Source organism: Balaenoptera physalus, assembly GCF_965194825.1.
Source record: "Balaenoptera physalus genome assembly, chromosome: 5".
In the NCBI taxonomy this organism is placed as follows: domain Eukaryota; kingdom Metazoa; phylum Chordata; class Mammalia; order Artiodactyla; family Balaenopteridae; genus Balaenoptera; species Balaenoptera physalus.
Window position 1 is genome coordinate 120,944,101 of NC_138884.1, and position 21,736 is coordinate 120,965,836.

Consider the following 21,736-nt stretch of genomic DNA (forward strand, 5'->3'; position numbering starts at 1 on the left):
CATCCCTGTGACTCATTTATTTTGCACCTAGAAGTTTGCACCTCTTAATCTCCCTCAGCTACTTCTCTTCTCCCTCCATACATCATTTTCATCTATAATCTCTCTAATTTCTGTTGAAGCAAACACACATAGTAACTGTGTTCTGTGAATCTGTAAGAGCTAGGAACATGCTGACACTCTCCAACTGCTCTGTTTATTTTGGTGCATTTCTTTCTTCCTCAAACACAAAAAATTTTAAGGTCAATCTGTTAGAGCTGAACGACAATATTCTGGTTAACTTTTAAGAAAAGACATCTATGTATATATTTGTCTCTTAGTTAAGAAATCATACCTGACTACTAACAGATTGACAATTGAAAACAACAACAATGTTAACCACAAAAATAGAGAGCATTAAAGCTTTGATCCCTTGTGTTAATACTGGAAAAAATCTGAAGCCCATTCAAGCACTTGGTTGGGACCGCAAGTGCATGGAAATATCTCCAGCTCGTATGTTTCATACCACATGGAAGCACACTTTGCACCTGGACTGGTTTCGCATTCCATCAGTCCTATTCCTCTTTCTTCCCACAGAGGAATTTTTTTTTTCAACCCTCAAGGCAGGAAAAGTTTTAACAACCATTAAGTGTGCTTTCACAAATTATCTTAGAAGTGTTTGGTGCCTAAGGCTGGAAGTGGTTTGGGCCTGTGAGTTACCCTGGGCCCTATGAATAATAGGAACTCAATGGGTATTTGTGTGCTCTGGTAGTTATGATTATGAGTAGGATTGGGTAATAAAAACAAAGGTTTCCAGGGACTTCCCTGGTGGTCCAGTGGTAAAGAATCTGCCTTCCAATGCAGGGGACGTGGGTTTGATCCCTGGTCAGGGAACTAAGATCCCACATGCTGAGGGGCAACTCAGCCCATGCCTGCCACAACTACTGAGCCTGCGCACCTCAACTAGAGAGCCCACGTGCCGCCAACTACAGAGCCCATGCGCCCTGGAGCCCATGCGCCACAACTAGAGAGAAACCCACGTGCCCCAACGAAAGATCCCGCATGCCACAACGAAGATCCCACATGCCGCAGCTAAGACCCGATGTAGCCAAGAATAAAATAAATAAATAAATTTAAAAACAAAAACAGGGCTCCCCTGGTGGCGCAGTGGTTGAGAATCTGCCTGCCAATGCAGGGGACACGGGTTTGAGCCCTGGTCTGGGAAGATCCCACATGCCGCGGAGCAACTAAGCCCGTGAGCCACAACTACTGAGCCTGCGCGTCTGGAGCCTGTGCTCTGCAACAAGAGAGGCCACGATAGTGAGAGGCCTGCGCAACGCGATGAAGAGTGGACCCCGCTCGCCGCAACTAGAGAAAGCCCTCGCACAGAAACGAAGACCCAACACAGCCAAAAATAAATAAATAAATTTAAAAACAAACAAACAAACAAAAAAACCCAAAAAAACCCAAAAGTCAGCGGACTTTGCTTTCTCTTGTCTCACAGATCACCGCGCTACTGAACTTTCCGAATGGCCTCCTCTTGCACAGTTGAACTCTCCAGACCTCTGTAAATTTCCTCAGGGGAGAAGGTCTTCTCACTTCCTTATCAAACATGAGCCTGAGGAACAAGGGGAATTCCCTCCACCTCTGCTCCTGACTTCCCAGCCATCCCAGCAAAGAAGATGGGACCCTGAGGTTTTAGGGCTTTTCTCTCCTCTGGAGGAGAAGCCAGTTTCCATCTGATGTTTGAGAAGGGAAAAGAAAAAATATAGCCTAGAACACAAATGGGAGGCAGTTGGTTTGTGTGTGGCATTTCCGACCTCCCGTTCTGGCCTCCTCCCTTGTCCTGACTCCTTTCCTTTCCCATAACCCACAGCCCATCAAAACTTTGAATTTCAAAGTACAGATTCTTCTGCTCCTCCACCTCTACCGGAAATTCCCATAATTTCTCAATTAGATGTTAAAGACAAATGAGATTGGAGGAGGGAATGACTGACACTCCCTTACTCTTCCTGGGGTGTTAGGTGACTTTTCAACTAATACAAGTGCAGATAGAGTCCAGGTCCCTAAAGAATTCTAGACAGGGAAGGGACAGGAGTTTTTAATCATTCATGCATTCAACCAATTATTTCTTGTGTGTTTTATATGTTTCAGGCGCTATTTTGAGTGAAGGAGAGTCCTGAAATTTTAGGGCCTGGAGAAGTTTAGAAAGGTTTAGGAAGTTTAGAAAGACATTAGGTACCGGGCATACAACAGTAAACTCAATAGATAGGTCTCGAATTTCTTGGAGCTTACATTTTAAAGTGGGGTCAAAGACAGTATATCAGGAAAATTTGTTATTCTGGGAGAAATGCCACCTAAAATGTTACCTAAGCAAAATGTTACCTAAATCAAAAGAGTGCCAAATCCATCTCCCAGTTCAAACTCCTGTACCTTGGGCAATCACTTCAAGAACACAAATTTGATGGATTTTCCAGTTAATGATTTAAAATATTGGAACCAAAGACAAATCAAAAAGTCCAAACATAGGTGACATATGCGTCTTTGATAAAAATACTAAAATGACTTCCAGAAACAAATCAAAGTTTCCAATAATGAAGAGATGATAGAATGAAACCCAACTTGATCAAAATTATTACAGGCAAAGTGGTGTTGCATGGAAGTATTACAGCACAGAAACGGTAATCTCTAACAAGCAGAGTATAAAACTGAGCTCCAGCATCACATGGTCACAGTCAGTATCAACACCAAACCAATATCAGGCAAGTTGAAGAAATTGCCTGATAATGACTCAGCACTTGAAGCTATGAATTGAATACCTTTATGAAGAATTAGTGATGAGTGGCTAAGGAAAGAGAGATAAACATTAGTACCAATGTTTTGGGACAAGAATGCTACAAAGCATGAGAGGATGAGGGTGAAATCAGAACTATTCTCTAAAATATACTGTATATAACTATATATGATAGGCTGTATCAAGTTTTCATTATAGAATCATAATGAACTTGACTGTTATCCACAAACCCCTTAGCAACTCCATAGACGTTTGAAATTAAGGAACCCCTTGGTATTGTTACATGTAAGTATCATAACTCGTAAGCCTTATTTGAATACTGAGACAAGAATCTGGCACCCAACGTGAGCAAAATCAGAGCAGTTATCCCTTTAGAAAATTTTAATTTTATCCGATTGTTTCTACCTGGGGTTATTCATTTTAAAAAAATCTTTTATTCTAGTTACAGCTACCTTTTTATTCCTCACAGTGTGAATGTTCCTATGATCTGCTGACAAACATACAACAGCGGTGGGAAAAAAAAAGATGTTCTCACAGATTTAATCCACCCAGGCACCTGATTTATTTCAAAAGAAGAAACGACTAAGTTACCCATCAGAATTGCTAAAGCTAAGAGAAATGGACAATATCAATGGTTGGTGAGAATGGGGAGCAACTGGAATTTTCACATGCTGTTGGTGAGAACTTAAATTGGTACAAACTCTTTGGAAAACTGTTCGGCAGAATTTCCTAAAGCCAAACCCTCTGACTGAGCAGTTCCTCTTTTAGGTAAAAACCCAACAGAAATGCCAACATAGTGCACACTAAAGGACAGGTATACAAATGTTCACAGCAGCATTATTCATAATATCTCCATGGTAAAACAACCCAAATGTCTACCTATGATAGAGTAAAATAAAATGAATAAATGAAGTACTATACAGTACAGCTACATGTAAAACATGTATGCTTCTAACAAGTATAACAAATGAAAGATTCCAGATACACAAGGGTGTATATTGTGTGATTCTGTTCATATGAAGTTCAAATAGAGTCAAATTAATCTGATGATAGAAGTCAGAGTAGTAGTTACTTCTGGGGAGATAATACTTGGGAAGGGGCACAGAGAGATGCTTCCAAGGTGCTGGTAATGTTTTATATCTTGATCTGGATGGGTTTTACACAAGTGAGTTCACTTTGTTCGAAAAAAATCATTGAGTTCTACATTTACTATGTGTGCATTTTTCTGTATATATGATATACCAAAAATAAAAAGGCTTACAAAAAAAAAAAAACCCAAAAACCTTATTCTATGCCTACTACATACTAAATTCTTTTTAGGTTCAAGGGATTAAAAAAAGAAAAAAAGACAAGGAACCTAGTGTCAGAACCTATATTCTAGTGTCTGTGTGGGGGGCAGATAACAATACATAAAAAATAGCTTAAAGATTTCAGATAGTGGCAAGTGACATAATGATAATAAAATTGGGTGAGGTGATAATGATTAAGGATGGGGGACAGCAAGATCATCTGCTGAGGTTAGAGGAGGCCTCTCACAGGAGGTGACATGTGAGCTAATGAAAAGGAGACAGTCTGGCCAAGACCTGGAGAAGAACATGGCAAGTAGAGGGATGGACAACGGCAAATGAGGAGTGAGCTGCACGTGCTTGTGCTGCAAGGCCGGCGAGGCTGGCAGCGACAGGGGCTACAGGGAAACGTGGTTCAACAGGTGGGCAGGGACTAGCACTTGTATGGCCTTTGAGGGTTTTTATGTGGTTACAGTGAAAGTAATATTAAGAATTAATAATCAAAACCATAAAATTTATTTTATTCTAACTGCACTGCATAGGCATTGGTGGATTTTAAGCAGGGAAGTGACATGATGTGCTTTATGTTTTTAATGATAACTCAGACTGCTGTGTGAAGAATGGACTATAATACAATCAGAAATGCTACAATAATCAATATAACATTAATAGTTAATATAATTAAGACTAATGTATAATTATTAACAATATTAAAAGATAATGATTTATCACTATATAAGAAATCCACCAGGGAGAACATTTAAACGGATATTGTATCTCATTTCCAAATGAAAGATGATGCCGGCTGGTATGTGGTCACAGTAGACATGAACAGAAAGAAGTAGACAAATCTGTATACCTGACAGGACATCCTGAAACACCATGCGTGGTGCCAGATACCAAGGAAGAAGACTAAGATTTTTGGCCTGATGAACAAGGGTGGATAATGATGCCAGGTACTGAGATAGAGAGGAATCGGCTTAATGATTAATTTATTTGCACATTAACTAATTAATGAAGTTGTACTGGGTAGTGGGTAGAGAGGAAATCCAGAGCTCTGTTTAGATATGTTAGATATGAGAGGCGTATCATATGCACATCCAAGTGAAGATGAAATAGCTTTCAGATGAAGGAAAGTTTGTAGTTTAGGGAAGAGATCAGGGCTGGACACTTCATTGGAGAGTCATCTGATATTTAAGCATGTGCTGAATGAGATGAGATCACTTAGGGAGAGAACTGAAATAGAGGAGAAAAGGGAGCACCTAATTGAGCCCTAGGACGCTTCAAATTTCGGAGGTGAGAGCAGAGGTGCGCAACTGAGCACTGTCGCAGAAGGAGTGCGAGGCGGCTGCTCTGAGGCCCGTTAGAGATGTCACCTGATCAGAGAGCTGCCCTGAGCAGATGAGGGTGGAGTCAAAGGTTACTCCTTATATTGAGCTTCGTGAATAGGAGGTAATCAGGCCATCTTGATTGCAGAGTTTGATGAGCTTTATTAAAAAAAAAAAAAAAAATCAAAAAAACCCCATAGTTTAATTACAGCATATATACTTTAGGAAATAGAGAGGAAAAGACTAGTCACAACCCTATCAACATAACACAATGATCATAATTTTTATTACCTTCCATTCTTGCTCATTGTCCATTCATGGTTCAGCTTAGAGTACCTAACTAGAGCAGCCTACCTAGGTACATTTCTTACTTATCATCAGCCATTTTCCCAGGTTGCTACCTAGTCTTCCTGAGCCCCTAGTTAGGATCTGCATCACTATTCCAACGGATGCTTGCACTCCCTTCTTTTTACATTTCTCTCTAGATTGCTTCTAATTACCTTAAGTGTCAATAATGCTGCCCTAAACATCATTATACATGAAGCCTCTCCTTGTTTTGCGTTACTTCCTTGGGATAAATTCCCAGTGGTGGAATTAATGAGTTAAAGGACTGGCTATGAACATTTTCCATAAAACTGGTTCAGACAACATTGATTCTGAGGCAGGATGGGACAGTCAAGGGAGAAAATGCAAACCGATAATGAAACAGGAACTCGAGATTTGGCAAATCATATGTGCGTGTTGAGTGGAGGGAGGTGGGGTGGAGAAGGCAGAGTCATGGAGACATTTCCCTCGTAGGAAGTCATAGCAGAGGTCTGTGGGGGACATGGCTGTGGGCCTGGCTTTGCCTCCCCTGGCTCTGCCAAGATGGCTTTAGGTCGACCAGAGAGCCGATTTATCAGGAAGCTGATTGAGATATAACGAGCTGAGTGAAAGGTTACCAGAGCACTGCTGTTATCTCAGGTGCAAGCACCCAGAGACTGGTCCATGGTGCTGGAGGAAATGTCTGCAAAAAGGTCAGAGGCATGATAAGAAAGGCATGAGTAAGGGTCAAGTACGCCGTGGTTGGCAAGTCACAGTCTGATACCTCTGCAAAGCAGCTCACCATGCACTGGACTTCTCAGCTACTAAACATCTCCTGAAAGTCTTTAGTTGTTCTATTGCCAATGTGTGTGCGTGTGTGTGGGTAGGGATGTCCCTGGACCCGGGCGGTGGGGGGAAGGGTAATGTGTCAGGGGCATATAAGAGCCCTGAAATTACACAGAAATTTTAATGACAGTAAACCATGAAGGTCGATAAAAATGCAGATTTCTAAGCTCCACCACCAGGGGCTCCAATTTAATAGCTTTGGGGGAAGACCCAGAAACGGGAATTTTTAATAGACATTCCAGATGTTTTGATGCATGTGGTTACAGTTTGAGAAACTCAGTAGTTTCTCCTCCTTCCCTGGCTTATAAAATCATATTCCCCTCTTATGTAAGCCACTCATAAAGTCTTTCTGGAATTAGGACCTCTATTTCTGATTTTCCCAGTTATGTGAGCAGCATGGCATTGAGCAAAGAGCATGGGCTTTTGAGTCAGACCAACTAAAAGTGATTCTATAAGTGAATCTATAACATGATTCACCTATAAGCTGTACGTCCGTGGGTAAATTTCTTCATCACTCTAAGCATCGGTTCCTTCTTTTGCAAAATAGGGACACAGTTGCATTTTATACGGATTTGGATCATGACACTGTGAAATACTGATGTATATACAATGTTAAGATGTATGTAAAATTTGAAGGAATATGATTTCCCTACATCTAAAATACACTCAAGAATCACACAACTTCGGGACGCAGTGATTAAGAATCTGCCTGCCAATGCAGGGGACATGGGTTCAATCCCTGGTCCGGGAATATCCCACATGCCGCAGAGCAACTAAGCCCGTGTGCCACAACTAGTGAAGCCCACGCACCCTAGAGCCCGCGTGCCGCGACTACTGAGCCCATGAGCTCTAGGGCCCATGTGCTGCAACTACTGAGCCCACGTGCTGCAACTACTGAAGCCCGCGCACCTAGAACCCGTGCTCCGCAACAAGAGAAGCCACCGCAATGAGAAGCCCGTGCACTGCAACTAAGAGTAGCCCCTGCTCCCCGCAACTAGAAAGCCTGCACGCAGTAACAAAGACCCAATGCAGCCAAAAAGAAAAGAAAAGAATCACACAATTTCAAAGCTGGTGGCTCGACTGATTTAAACTACCTTTACAATGCTGCCCATGGGAGCACCACATTAGTGGGGAACAGAAATACCCACAGCTTTGGTCATTATCTTCTGAACCACTTTGTTGTTTAGGTGCCTCACCTACTTCATCTTAAGAAGACTTAAGGGTCCTATTCAGCGGCGCTGGCTGGGGATGAGATGGAAGTTAGTTTCTGTGTAGCAGAAATAGGAAACAAATGAAGCAAAACTGCCCAAAGAGGGGAAATGCCCCTAGGATGGGTCTCACTCTCACGCGCGCGCACAGACACACACGCAGAGAGCACTCTCACGCTGGGCACACTCGGGATCGCGCTACCCTGCCCGAGTTGAATGATAGTGTTTGGTTTCTGTCTCTTGCCATGTGCATGTGTATAAATGCTGCGGATTGGCATCTGTCCTCCTGGTTATTTTACAAAAGACTAGAGAAACAATTTACACACCTGGTGTGAAAAGGAGGGAAGAAAAAGCCTTCCTTTACTTTTTCGTAAGGAAAGAAACAAAGTGCCAAGCAGTAAGCATTTTCTGTTTGTGAAGTATATATACAATTTTGTGTTACAAAATTTTTCCTATTTCAATATTTTTTGCCAAAGTCAAGTTCGTGAAGTTTCCAGTCTAATAGTGACTGAAGAGGACTGCCATTGACTCAAAGCACTGTCTGCAGCAAATCAGAATTTGAGAGTAAATCTTCTGCATGGCTGACATCTAAGAGGTCTGCATTGGTGACCCACTACATTTCATAGTTCGTGCTCAAACCTTTACCTCTTTAACATCTTAAGACTTGACAGGAGAATTTATAGGCGTGTTGAGGAATACCAGTGTTTTTCCTGCACTTTCTAGTTCAGTAAAATCACAGGGTTTTTATGTAAATGAAAAGTTACCTCTCTTAGAAGCCAGCTGGGAGCTTTTGACAGATAAATGTCCAATGCTTTAGTGAAAGGCTTTCACTTCACAAAAAGAAGATCCCCATTTAACTTAAAATTCAACGGTAAATACCAAGTTGAACAGATTCCTTCGAAACACAGGTTTGCACATACGCAGACAATGACAACGTAATTTTTTTTTTTTCTTCCCTGATGACTGGCGGGTTTTAAGAAATTATCACTGTAAAATACATTCCAACTCTAGACACATTAAATGTGAAGAGAGAAGACTAGAACTGAGAAAATATGGTATGTTTCAACTTCTTTCTTTTCTACTTTGTATGTCAGTCTGAGTACTCATACCTTCTATTTTCCTGTCACACTTTTTAATATTAGCTATGGCAGCACACTGAAACAGTTAAAGACTTGAAGCAAAGCTAAAGTGAGCAACAATTACAACACAATCAATGGCAACTGTATAATAATATCTCACAGTGTCTATAAAAGCAGAGACAGTTATCAGACAGTTCACTTGATGGTTCTTTCAATACTATGTTGCTGATGCCCTGACTGTGTACTCTTTAATACCCACTAGGTGAAGTTTTTACATGTTCCCATGCTGCATGACTTTTTCTTTGTTGCCAGCTTAATGTTACTTTCTATTCTACACATTTCCACATGACCAGCTCAGCTCAGCATCCCATCTGACAGACAGCACCTCAGCCATGTAAACATTAGTTGTAGCAGATATTAGTTGGATGGTGAGAGAGGTATCAGTTTTTACCACATTAAGGCAAAAGAAAAAATAAACTGGCTCATGTAATCCAAGGAAGTATTGAACAACTGAATCATAAGTAAATCAGTAATCACTGACTCTCCGGAAACTTTGGAAACATGGACAGAGGTCCTGGACCAATTAATTATGTGGATGAAAAGAGGGACTTTTCTAGAAATGGAGTGTTAATCAGATACTTCCAGAAATTCCCTACATAGCAAGAAATAAAGTTTACGCATTGTTTGTAATTGTGAAGACTTTGTGACACTCTAGGTGGGAAAATCTGGTGTATAACTACTACAATTATGTTCAATAAAGTATTGCAATAGTGGATAAAAAAAAAAAAAAAAGAAGACTTAAGGGTGATTTTGGTGACTACCAGGCTGTTACTTTAACAATCATTGCTGATAAATTATAACAATGCTATCCAAGTATTCATTAAGGGGGTGGGGCTAGTGATAGAACAGAGAAACGTGTCAGAAACCAAGAACATTCAAATGAAGGAATAGAAGTTAGATATGAAGAAAAGTTACTATTAGGTATGTATTTATTTGCTGTGTTTAAAATTATTCCTATGGGAAAATGCTTTTGAATTATGAAATATTTGAGCATACTGAAGACCTCATCCCATCTGAAAAAATGTGACCTCACTAGGATAGTATTTTCTGTTGTGAGCATAAGATAATGTAGATAAAGCACCCAGCATATATCATCTGATCTGGTCATTAGGTTTGGAAATTTAGAGCAAAACCTACCATTTCTTCTCTGTTCTAAACAGAGGGGAACTGTTCACTTTAAATCAGGGTAATCTTAAAAATTTTTGGAAAATAAAGAGTTTTCAGAACAATAAAAATTTCCCATTCAAACTTCCTGTTCCCGTCCCCAGCAAAGGCTTTCATGAATTACCTAAATAAAAGTCCCAAGGAAGCCTGGTTGAAATCCTCAGCTCTTGGATTACTAAGGCAGCCTAGGAGTGGATAATGAGTCTGATTTCCTCTCTTCTTTATTGTCTGTGGTTTTGACCGGATGGTTCTCTACTTTGCATTCTATTAGTCAAAGCAAAAGGACCACTTCTGAGAAAACTGCTCCCTTAGAAATATTTTTTTTATAAAATTCAGTCACTATTCTTGTACCTTGGCTCACATTTCTTTCCTACTACAAGACCAGGGTTATCTGAACAGCCTGAAGACTTGGCAGTTCTAGAGGGTAATTATTCTCACTTTTGGACTTGATCCAATACAGGAAACAATAAAAGACTTCCGGAAGGTTTGCAAGCCCAGCTGTCTCTGACACTCCTCCTCATTCTGCAAAAATACTTGAATGAGTTTCTTAGTGCACCTGTCATTAATGTCACAGCAGAGACTTGCCCTTACCTTGTTTGTGTAGTTACTTAAACTGCATTAAGAAACAATAATTTAAAACTTACGGTGGGATAAAGGAGGAGTTAATTTTTTAAAGCAGCTCCTATTTTCTGGTTGGTTTTTGGTACAAAATACTTCTAATCAAAGTGATTTCTACTAGCTTCATTTTGTCAAAAGATTGCTCATTCTGTCCTTAAAAATTAGTCACTTTGGTTCTGTCTTTCCTTTTTGAATAAAGATTAAAAATACATGGTTTTATTGATTTTTGAAGTATTTCAAATTATAAGTCTATTTAGGATTTATAGAACGTCTCACAGGGTTTTGCCTAGACGTTTCAAGAAAACAAGAGGCAGTGGTACAGAAGCTTCCAAACCCTTGAGTGATTCCTAGTCAAAGTGTTCAGCGGAACTAAGTTCAGAGTTTGTTTTCACCAAAGCCAACATCAGGGTGTTATGGCTTGTATATTTTATGGGAGGCAAAACGAGAACAAATATTACTTTCTATCCAAATGCTGGGTGCAGCAAGAGCAAGTGAAAGCATGAGGACTTACTTGGGTATACTGGTGTTTTAATGTAGAGACTCTACAGTTTAACTTAGCCAGAACTTTCACAACAGATTTCTTTTTCCTCTAACAAATTAAAGTCTTTTTTATTTGGATTATTCAATTTTTTCCCTTTCTAGCAGATGTTACTTTGATATATTTATATCAAATATATATTTATATATATTATATATGTTTATTATATATATTAATTATATATTTTATTTTGTTTATATTAATATTTTATTAATATTTATATGTGATATAAATATATCAAAGTACATCTGCTAGAAAGGGAAAAAATTGAATAACCCAAGTGATAACCATATATTTCATTAGGATAAAATGTTTTAAAAAGACAAAATTAATAGTTCAGTCTTCTCATGAAGAAATAGAAATTCAGTCTTCTCCTCATGAAGAAATATGGACACAGTGGAGTATGAACACATGCCTTTGGCTGAATATAACTCTACAAGGCTGCCTGCACACCTGGTACCCATTTCCACTGGAAGTCTCACACGTGGATCATCATTGCATTTCTGCATTTCTCAATAATTGAAATTCACTCCTAATGGATCTCATGCCTTTTTTGGAGATGCAGGCAGAAGGTCAGGACGTTAGCTGCTAACATTGTGGATTATGAGATTCTTGCCCAATGAGAACTTTTCAATAGCTGGGCCAACTGTTCTTCTTGTCAAAGCTGTTCATCGTTCTGATACGCTATCATTGCATCAAGACAGCAAGTCGTAAGTGTTACAAGTTCAGTGTTTCTACCTGAAGGGCCTTGGGCTGCATGATGAGCACAGCCATGATGATGAACATGATGAGGAGGAGGAAGAGAGCAGTAACTTAGGTACCCAGAGGGCAATAGGTTCCTATGTTGCAGTGATTTTCTTTGTAAAATACAACAGGCTTTAGGTTTATTGCCTAGGGTTAAATGTGGGCAAGTTGCTTAAACCTTTCAGAATCTTGGTTTCCTCATTTGTAAAACGAGAAAGCATATACCTCAAGGCAGCTGTGAAAGTTAGGTAAGACAATACATGAGTTTAGCACAGTGCCAGGTACCTAATGAACACCCACTGAACAATATCTATCATTGGTGTTAGCATTATAAAAGCAAAGACCAAAATTCTCTTAAAGCTTTTTTCCTTAATTCCACATAACATTGCTGAATCTTGTGTGTTCTGGGGTGGGGGTGGGTTAGACTGTGTTTGGAGCAGGGTGACGTTTTCGCTGTGGGTTCTTTTTGAGCAGCAAGATTTATCATTGGTCATTTATCTACGTTGGAACGTTTGTACAGTAGGAACAGAAGTAGAAGCGAAGTGCCCTCCATTGATATTTCTGTCTACCAGAACTGTGAAAAAGATGCAACTTGCGCCCATCACCAGTAGTGTTCTGCACGTAAGGGTACCACACATTGCTTGTAGCATGTATTATCCTTCCAGTCACCACCCATAGCCAAGTGTATACTTGAGACATAATTGTGAATCATTTTGTGCTGGAGCTGGAGACGCAGGAGAAGAGGAGGTCTCTCCCGCACGGGGCCATAGGAGGCAGCCCTTGGGAAACGCCAAAGAAAATCTGACTTTCCTTCTTTTGTTTTTGGCCGTGCTGTGTGGCTTGTGGGATCTTAGTTCCCCGACCAGGGATTGAACCCGGGCCCCCTGCAGTGGAAGCGCAGAGTCCTAACCATTGGACTGCCAGGGAATTCCCTGACTTACCTTCTTTAGAACTAACTTCTGATCCAATTCCATTTGTAGTCTTAGCTTGTGTGTATAAATGTGAAGGAAGAATTATAGAATGTATTCTAAAGGGACGGCAGAAAAAAGGTTAATAAAATATTTCCAGGTCAGGCAAAGACGGAAGAAAACAGATATTATCAACTTAAGAAATATGCAAGGCAGGAAAATGTGCCTTTGCCTTTACTTTGAATGACTTCGAACTTTAACCTAGTTTTCCACTATGCATTTAGGGGTAAGTTCTTAAAGAGTGCAGGAAATTTCATATATTTACATCTCAGAGGTGTCAATCAGCAGATTAGAGAACGCTCAAGTGTGATTCCCTCACTGCTAGGTGTGACCAAAGATGTGTTTGGTCTCAGCAAAAATGTAAGAGGTGGCAAGAATGTCTTGAGAAGTTAAGATGTAACCTCCTGGGCCAGGCTGTCTGTTCAAAATTGGAAAAATTCTAGAGTTTTAATCACGTTCTTTTCAAAGGCAGAAATTCAATTTTTCTTCCTCAGCTCTTTCTTGATCTCTGTGGCCTTGTCCTGGACCCTTTTGATTTTTTTTTTTTTTTTTTTTGCACCAAGCTAGTATAAACTCCAGCTTAAAGCTAAACCCTTTCAGAGAGCCCTAATCCCTGCCTCCTGCATAAGAGAACTCTGAATAGCTAATGATTCATAATTTCTTCAAATGATAGGCAATTCTATAAGCTGTATTGACGATTTCTGCTCCAGCTTGGGTTAACACAGATACCTAGAATCAATGACAATCTCTCCCGGCTACTTTAATCACCCTGCTCATCTGCTTCTCAGAACAAAACAAAATCTAAAAAGCCACCTTTCTGTCCACCATGTTACCATCAGTAGTGAAATGAAAAGAATAAAAGAAAACCATCGCTATATTATGCTGTTAGGAAAATGCAGTGTGAGAGCGATGAAGTATTATGCCCCAGATCAATGATTTGAATCATACAGATTTGTTTCTAAACCCCAGGATTCTGAAAACTGTAAAGAAAATAGTGGATAGCAATGAATACAGTGAGGGTTGCTTGGTACCGCAGCCTCTACCATACGTGACAATTCAGTCTTAAGTGATGAGAAGAAGGGATCCAAAAGTCCCCACCAATTTGCACTCACAGAGTTTTGGAAACAAATGGTAGGGAACGAGTTCCAAGAAGAACCAGCGATGGATTAAAATAAATCCATCTATTGGTGGCACGGGCTAAAAGAATTGCTGGTTACCAGGGAGAAAACGGGGCCCCCTCTTTCACATACAAAATCAAGTGGGATGTGGGCAGCCTGTCAATTTCACAGCATCATCAAAAATAGACAAGCAGTTACTATTTGGAGTTATTGGTTGAAATACAGAGACTAAAAATTGATAGCTCTCATGAAAGACTGCCGATACTTTCAAGACTGAGGTCGGAAGGGGCCTGCAATAGCTGTTTCATATTTCCATTCGTCTAACAGCTGTGGTTAAAACCTAGGGTGAGTTACCGATGTTTCTTTACTGAACCCTAATCTCATGTCTTTCCTACAGTCCTCAACTCACCCCCATGCCTTGAGGACATGTGGACCACGAGAGGAAGGAAGTTTTATCTCTCCGTATTTCAGATAATTCTGTGCTTGCAAACAGGCCTCTCCAGAATAAACTTCTAGTACTTTTCCATGTTATTCATTTTGTTTTTTTCAGCCGATCTACAATTGTGGTTACTGTGGTTACTTCATCTTAATAATGGATGGGATGTCACATCATCTGATGCATTCCAGATTATGCAATTAGGCAATTTCATTAAAAGTTAGGTCTAAAGATTCTTTTAAGGATTTGATTTTTTTGTTCAAAATCTTATATATTTTTTTAAACCCTGCTAAACAAGAAGGATCCTTTAAGGATTTGTGAGGTAATACCAAAAGTTTATAAGCAAAGTGATCCTTAACTCAGCCTTAACTCAAAATAATCCTTAACAAATGCTTCAGAAGTTATTATACTTACATCCTAAATTACTGTGAAATCTCTTCGAGAACGCTCATGTTATTTCTCACACAAGTTTCAGAAAAGCTATGTTATTCCAGCTATTTAAATACTAATTCCTTTCAGTAAAATGATTTAAAATGCCTTATGTATCACTGTTTTAAGTTGTTATAGCACCTGAACTACAAACATATTACTGAAGTCCTATTTTTGTCCAAACTCAAATATATTAATTGGATTACAGAGAATTAAAATTATGATTAAGGAATCTCAAGCTTAACATCAAATTATTGAAAGGGCATGCACCAAAATATTAATAGCAAATATCTGTGGGTAGTGAGATGAAAGGTTTTGCGTTTGTGCTTTTCCGTGGTTTTCAGTTTTACGAACAGAGAATTCTCACTCTTAGAAGTAGAAAAAATTATTTACTAAAACTATGACTACTGGATAGCATTTCCAACTGTAAAGAGGCAAAGGCTGTCAAGTGGACGGTAGTTCTGGGAATAGGAGAGGCCACTGCTGCCTGGACTTATATTAACATGCAGCTCCCTTCAGGTATCACATTGGGGACAGTCTGGGTCCTCTAAAAACTTACTACATTTGCAACAAATTGTACACTTTTCTCCTATTTGGACTAGATCGTTATACTAGGAGTGGATTTTTTTTCTTAATTTGGAAGGCAAATCTGGAGCAGTAGAGAGACCTGCAGGTCTGTGCTATCCCCAGGTAAGGAAGGAGGGGTCAGCCTGCTAGAGGGCAAAGTGCCACCTGCAAAGCAGGGTGATGCTTGTTCGCCTGGCTTTCCTTGCTAAACTCCTCTGCCAGTAGCTCCGAATTCTCCCTCATAATGGACATTAAAAAATATATTTTTTAAAAAAGTAAAATATCATAAATTTAGTTAATCAATCTAATTATTATCTTCCTGGAAATACTTGAAAATCCACATTGTTCCTGGATTCAAGGGAAAAGCAGAAAAAATATCCTATGTCCCCCTTGGGAAAAAAGACTTTCCAAAAAAGGCAAGGAAACTTACTAACAATTGTTTACAAACCTCTCCTCTTCATTTCCCTTTTCCATTTTGAAAAGCTAACAATTTATTCAACACCTACTTGGACACTAGAGACACAGCAAAAAATCAGACAAAAATCCCTGCCCTCATGCAACTCAAAGTTGAGTAGGAGGGGAGAGAGAATGAATAAGATTAGCAATATATATAGTGGGCTGGAAGGTGATACGTGTCAAGGAGAAAACTAAATCAGGCAAGGACAGTGAGGAGTGAGGAGGGGGGATATTGTGATTTTAGACAGGGAGGGGAAGGTGAAATTTGCGCAAAGGTCTCAAGGAGGCGACGGACAAGGCGTTAGAATATTGGGCAAGGAATGTTCTGGGCAGATGGGGCGGCAAGTGGGAGAGCCCTGAGGCAGCAGCTTTGCTAGCATGTTTGAGGAACAGCACAGCTGCCACTCTGGCCTGAGAGAGGAGAGAGGCGAGAGGAGGAGAGGAGGAGAGGTCAGAGAGTAACAAAGACCCCACTGTAGTGCTCTGCAGGCCTCTGGAAGGCTCCTCCAACTCTATGACGTCAATCCCAGATTTCTTGAAGCACATTTCTACTTCTACAGGTGAAGCCTGCTGATACTAAAGGAAGACTGGACTGGGGTGTGTCTGTGGCAATTGATACAAGAAATATAAAGGGCGAACAAGTGGAATGAATAAAAATGTCGATTACACGTGACTGGAGAAGTGGCAAAGTGTGAGATTTTTATTCATTAATTCAGAAACTGTGTGTGTGCCAAGGCGTTCCAGGAACAGCCAGACACAATTCTGGCTCCAAGGAACTCACATGGCCTCCCAGGGGGTACATGGGTAAGGCAGCATACAGCCTGGTTAAATGATGATGAACAACAAGGTCGGTAGAAGCTGAGATATGGGCTGAAATGATCAGAGAAGTCTTTATAGAGAAGACATCCTAAATTAAGATGAATAAGACTTAAAGAAAAAAAAATGGAGGAAGAATGGAGAAAGAGGAGGGATAATAGGTTCAAAGACAAGAAACGAGCATGGGCAAAGTATGTTTGTTTTGGGGGCAATGGTCAGAGACATATGTCGGCTTGAATGGAACATTTGCATAGGGCAATGGTGAAAGGTCCGTCAAGGAAAGACTGTAATTTTTTACGGGCAGGTTGAAGTTTCAACCTAAAGAAAAGGGCGTTTCAGTTAAGGTTTAAACACAGAAATGATATGGTATGTGAGTAGCTTGGATGGAGAAAACATTTGGGAAACAGGAATTGGTGGTTTGTAATACTTAAGATGTGAAGTGATGAAGGCCACGACTGGAGTGTCTGGTGTGGAAATGCAGATGAGACAGCTAGCTACTCGAGATGTTTAAGAAGAATTTTACAACTTGGTGACCAGTTTAAAGAGTTAATTTTATAGTATTTTGAATGTCTTAAAGATGTTCACTAGGAAAATAGTGACAAATTTTGAGAAATTTTAAAGGGTTATCAAAAAGGCATCTGGTTTGAATATTTTAAATTCGAGTGATGATATGTCACATGTTTGGAAACATTATAGACAGAAGAGCAAGTTTCAGAGAAGAGGTCAATACTAAAAATAAAGATTTGTTAGGGGTAATTGGGCAAATGATGGTTGGAATTTTCCCTTTTTCTGTTTTATGAAGCCAACACAATTCTTCAGTGGGTTATAAACAGATTAACCGTATCATTTACCATTCAAAGTGGACCATTTTCTAGAGTGAAAGGGGAGCTGTTAATAATTACACCAAGACACTAGGCATAAAACTAAGGTTACCCAGAGCACACCAGGATGTACGGATTCTAGTTTATAGGTTCTATCTCACTTTAAAGGATGGAGAGTTGCCATTTCTTTATATAATTGCTCTTGGTTTTTCAAAATGAGACAAGTGATTCAACTAGTGTCACAATAAATGGCCAAGAGAAAGGTTCCCAAATTATCCTTCCAGCTACACATACACAATGAACTCAGGGTCACTGTCAGAAAGCAGAAAACAAAAAACATTCTTAATTCCAACTATGAATCTGCCATTATTGGGGTGTGTGTTTGGATCAATAGGGTACAAAGTTTGTGTTTTGATATAAACTTACTTTGTTTATCGTACACCTGCATTTTGCCAGAATCTTATAAAATGACTACAATTGCTAGCTTTCTTTTCGTTGCTATCCACACTTGAATCAAACACAGTTATCTTTTTCTTATTTAACTTTTTTGTAATGACAAAGTCATACAAAATTAGTGGAAGCCTCCTTTGGACCCTCTTTGATCCCATCGCTCTCCCTGCCTCCCCAGAAAGAGATAATCACTAGCCTGAACTTTTTAAACGTTGTTTTGATGCTATGGGTTATTAAACTTTTCATACGTGGTATCACATTCCCATGATTATTCATCAGCTTGCTTTTTTACTTCTCAGCATATGCTTTCTAGAAGTATCTTTTGCTTTGTTACTTTTGCCCTTTTGATGCTATGTCTTAAAATGTGAAATTTATAATCTGTTATTGATAAAATAGCAGCTTTTCTCCTATGACATTTATAATTTATGTATCCATTTCCTTTATATCATTAATATCACTGTAATCATTATCTGTAATGTTGTTCTCTGTGGATTAAGGACCACTTCTGGCAACCATATAGCAAAATACGAGATACAAGGTGCTTGAGTATAAATTAAGTTCTGAAATTTGTCATTTTCAATGTTTCATCATTTTACAGGTCACTGATGTACTTAACTCCTTCAATATGGGTTTTTAAAGTGTCATATTTTTCTCATCTGAACTGTTTCAGTTGGTTTTATTATATATCTGTTTCTTTAAAAATAAGGCACTTGCCAATAATTCTTCTAATATTAAATATTGATGGGTGTGTGTATAAAACCACGAATAGATTTGATTAAATGCCATTCATCTGCTGCTCTGCTGTTAAACATACTTTTCTGAATGAGTCCTATGCTATATATAAGCTCTTTGTTCATGAAAATCTTACTAAATAAAGAAAAAGAGTAATTTTCTATTCATCTTGAATATATTTTATACTTAAGCCAAAGATGAAATTCAATGACAAAATTAAAATATGGCCAGGAAATAAAAATGAGTTTCAACAGGGAAAACTGCTGGTTAATAACAAGGCAAAAAGTCAAACTGTAAATTGAGACTATCTGGCTTTGATCAAATAAAGCATAAAACAATTGAGGCCAGAGTGAATCACCAGGAAACAGGAATAAACAAATCTGAAGCAGGTGTGACTTTGGCCTCTATAAATAAGCAGCACAAAGTAATTAACATTAATGTGCACTGACTAGACAACCTGCTTTGACCTGCTCTGGGCCAGAGACCTAGAAGAAGGCTCCTTATGCTGCCAGTGAGAGGAAAACACTGCCAGACAGATACCTGGTAAAGTCTGCTTGAATGAGAAGCACGCACATCTGCACCCAATCTAGAAGGGTTTGAAGTTATTAAATCAATACATAGAAAGCCGTTTACAAATCAACTGAAGTAACCCAAGTGAGACGTCATAGCAACATGATTTAAAGACTCGGCAGTGTCTGGGAAGAATGGATGGTCAGCACCTTGAAGGGTTTGGTGCTGTTTGCCATAAGCAGCAGTCTCATCTAAAGGACTTACTAATTCAAGTTACCAGAAATTGTCTCAGAATTTACCCTAAGGAAATATTCAAACATGTAGGGCCAAATGCCACCTGGAATTATCTCATCAAATAAGGAAATGCTTATCCTTGGGTTGGGTGGAAGTAGGCTGCTGTGCCCCACCCAGTCATATCCATAAAGACTAATTGACACCAGAAGCTGATGGCTTAGATCTAAAAGGGGAAGGAAGGTTTGCCGGTAATGAGAAGAAATTGTCAAGAAAACCCCAGAGAAATCATTCTCCAATGAAATAAACCCATGGCGGGCCTAGGGAAAACCTCACTTGATCATAGTCTATCTACTCCTTCAAAACGTATGACGGCTTTCAATAAATTAGATTGTATTCAGCCTGTATGAAGCCTGCTATCATATTCAGTCAACACCCAAAGGTAAAGAGAAAGAAAGAAAACATTCTACAGGTAATGCTCGCCAAATTATACAAAACCCCCCACTTCTTTCTGAAGCAGAGCAGTAAGAAGAGAGGGTTTTCCTTTTTGCTTAGGCAGCCTACATATCTGATTTAATTTCCACCCAGTTGTCTCAGTTCAAGAGTAAACACAGTTTGGAGTATCCGGAAATACGTCACAGTTGGGTCTCTAGTTACTATAAAGAGCTAATAGGCAAGCTTGAAAAGTTGGGGAAAAGACACTAGTTCTAAGCAGTAAAATATATAAAAAAATCTTTTCAGAAAAATCTTACTGTTCTTCGCCCTCCACCCCCCTCATTTCTAATTCCTCTAACAGAAAAGTTTGGTTCTCTTTCTCTTTCCTTCTTTTTCCAAACCCATGATATCACATCCTATTAGTAGTAAGGAGTGAGGAGTGGAGTAGATGTTTGGTCCTTAGCGTCCTGCTGAATTGCCTACCACCTAATGCAGGACTGTCTCTTGTGTAAGGACTTTGTATACTTCTGTATTAGACACCGTTTACAGGTGGATTTAAAAATTTGTGAATTATAGTGAGAGCCATTCAAAATTTTCTACAAAAACATATTCTTATAAGAATGAGGTTATCTTATATGACCAAGATAGGAGAATTTTTATTAATACCCATCAAAACATCTATTTGTGAGAAGAGCTTATTTTTGATGTTTTATGTCAAGTTCTTTCAAAAGCTATTTGGATTCTAAAATAAAGAGCAAATATCACTTGAGATTCTCTAGGCTGTGTATGAGATTGTATATGCATGTGTGTATATTTTAGAAAATGTTTTGAATGCAGAAAAGCACAAAGAATAATCAACAGCCAATATCCAGAATCGGGTTGTCAACATTACATTTGCTTCATTTGTTTTGAAAAGGAAGATAACGCATAGCAAAAAAAATTTAAATCCTCTTTGCTTCCAAATTACCAGCCCACTAGAACCAAGCTCTACAAGCACTGAAATTTTTTCTGCTTTATTTTCCAGTAAATAGTAGGCATTCAATAAAAGCCTGTCTCCTCTGCCTTTCCATAGATGTAAGAATTGAGTATATTTTCTTCTAGTATCTTTTTAGATACTTTACAAATACTTAAATGTATTAATGAACAGCATATTTCATGTCTAGGAGTAAAATTTACATAAACATTACATAAAAAATCATTCTGTATGTAGCCTTTTTCATTCAATACACTGTTGACCAGAAGTCTTTAAGCACAGAGAAACCTCAATATACTCTTCCTAACATGGAACCATGTTCAATTGATACAACCATAGAATTCCATAATAATGTTTTCCAAATAACTGATTAGAATATTATGATCAATTTTTACAAGACCCTAGACAGTCCATGCTTGGACGCCTCTGTGTAGTTCCAGCTTTTAAAATTTTATACAAAACGTGGTTCTGAAGAGAGTAAAGTAACAAATAGAATTAAGGAAATGGAAGATGCAACAAGAACCTGTCAATCTAAAAAAGACATGGTAGTGTTAACAACTATTGCATATGCGTTGTGGGGTAAGTAAATGAGTAATTACTGTCTGACATTGGGAACTTGGATTTTGGCATAGGAGGAAGGAGAAATGAGGTAATTAAGTAAAAACTCTCTAGGCATAAATATGAATTGGAAGTATCAGTACTAACTCTGGATACATTTCTTTCAAAAAATAAATAATTTTCTATTATTTCTGCCCTGTGAAAGGCCTAGAAATAAGAACTACCTTAGGGACAACAGCCACCCCTAGTACTTAGAGAGTCATTTCTAAATGCTATCTCCCTTTCCCAAGGG

The 21,736-nt window shown here is 39.0% G+C and overlaps 1 protein-coding gene and 1 long non-coding RNA gene across 6 annotated transcripts in view; one reads left to right on the forward strand and one right to left on the reverse strand.

The window, feature by feature from the left end:
* The window catches only part of ELOVL6 (ELOVL fatty acid elongase 6), a 136,095-nt gene that overhangs the window by 33,840 nt on the left and 80,519 nt on the right, over positions 1-21,736 (reverse strand). The window lies entirely within an intron of this gene.
* Positions 7,799-19,919, forward strand: LOC309661393. The gene is made up of 2 exons (XR_014264014.1): positions 7,799-8,138; positions 8,223-19,919. It is a non-coding gene; the product is annotated as an uncharacterized lncRNA (long non-coding RNA).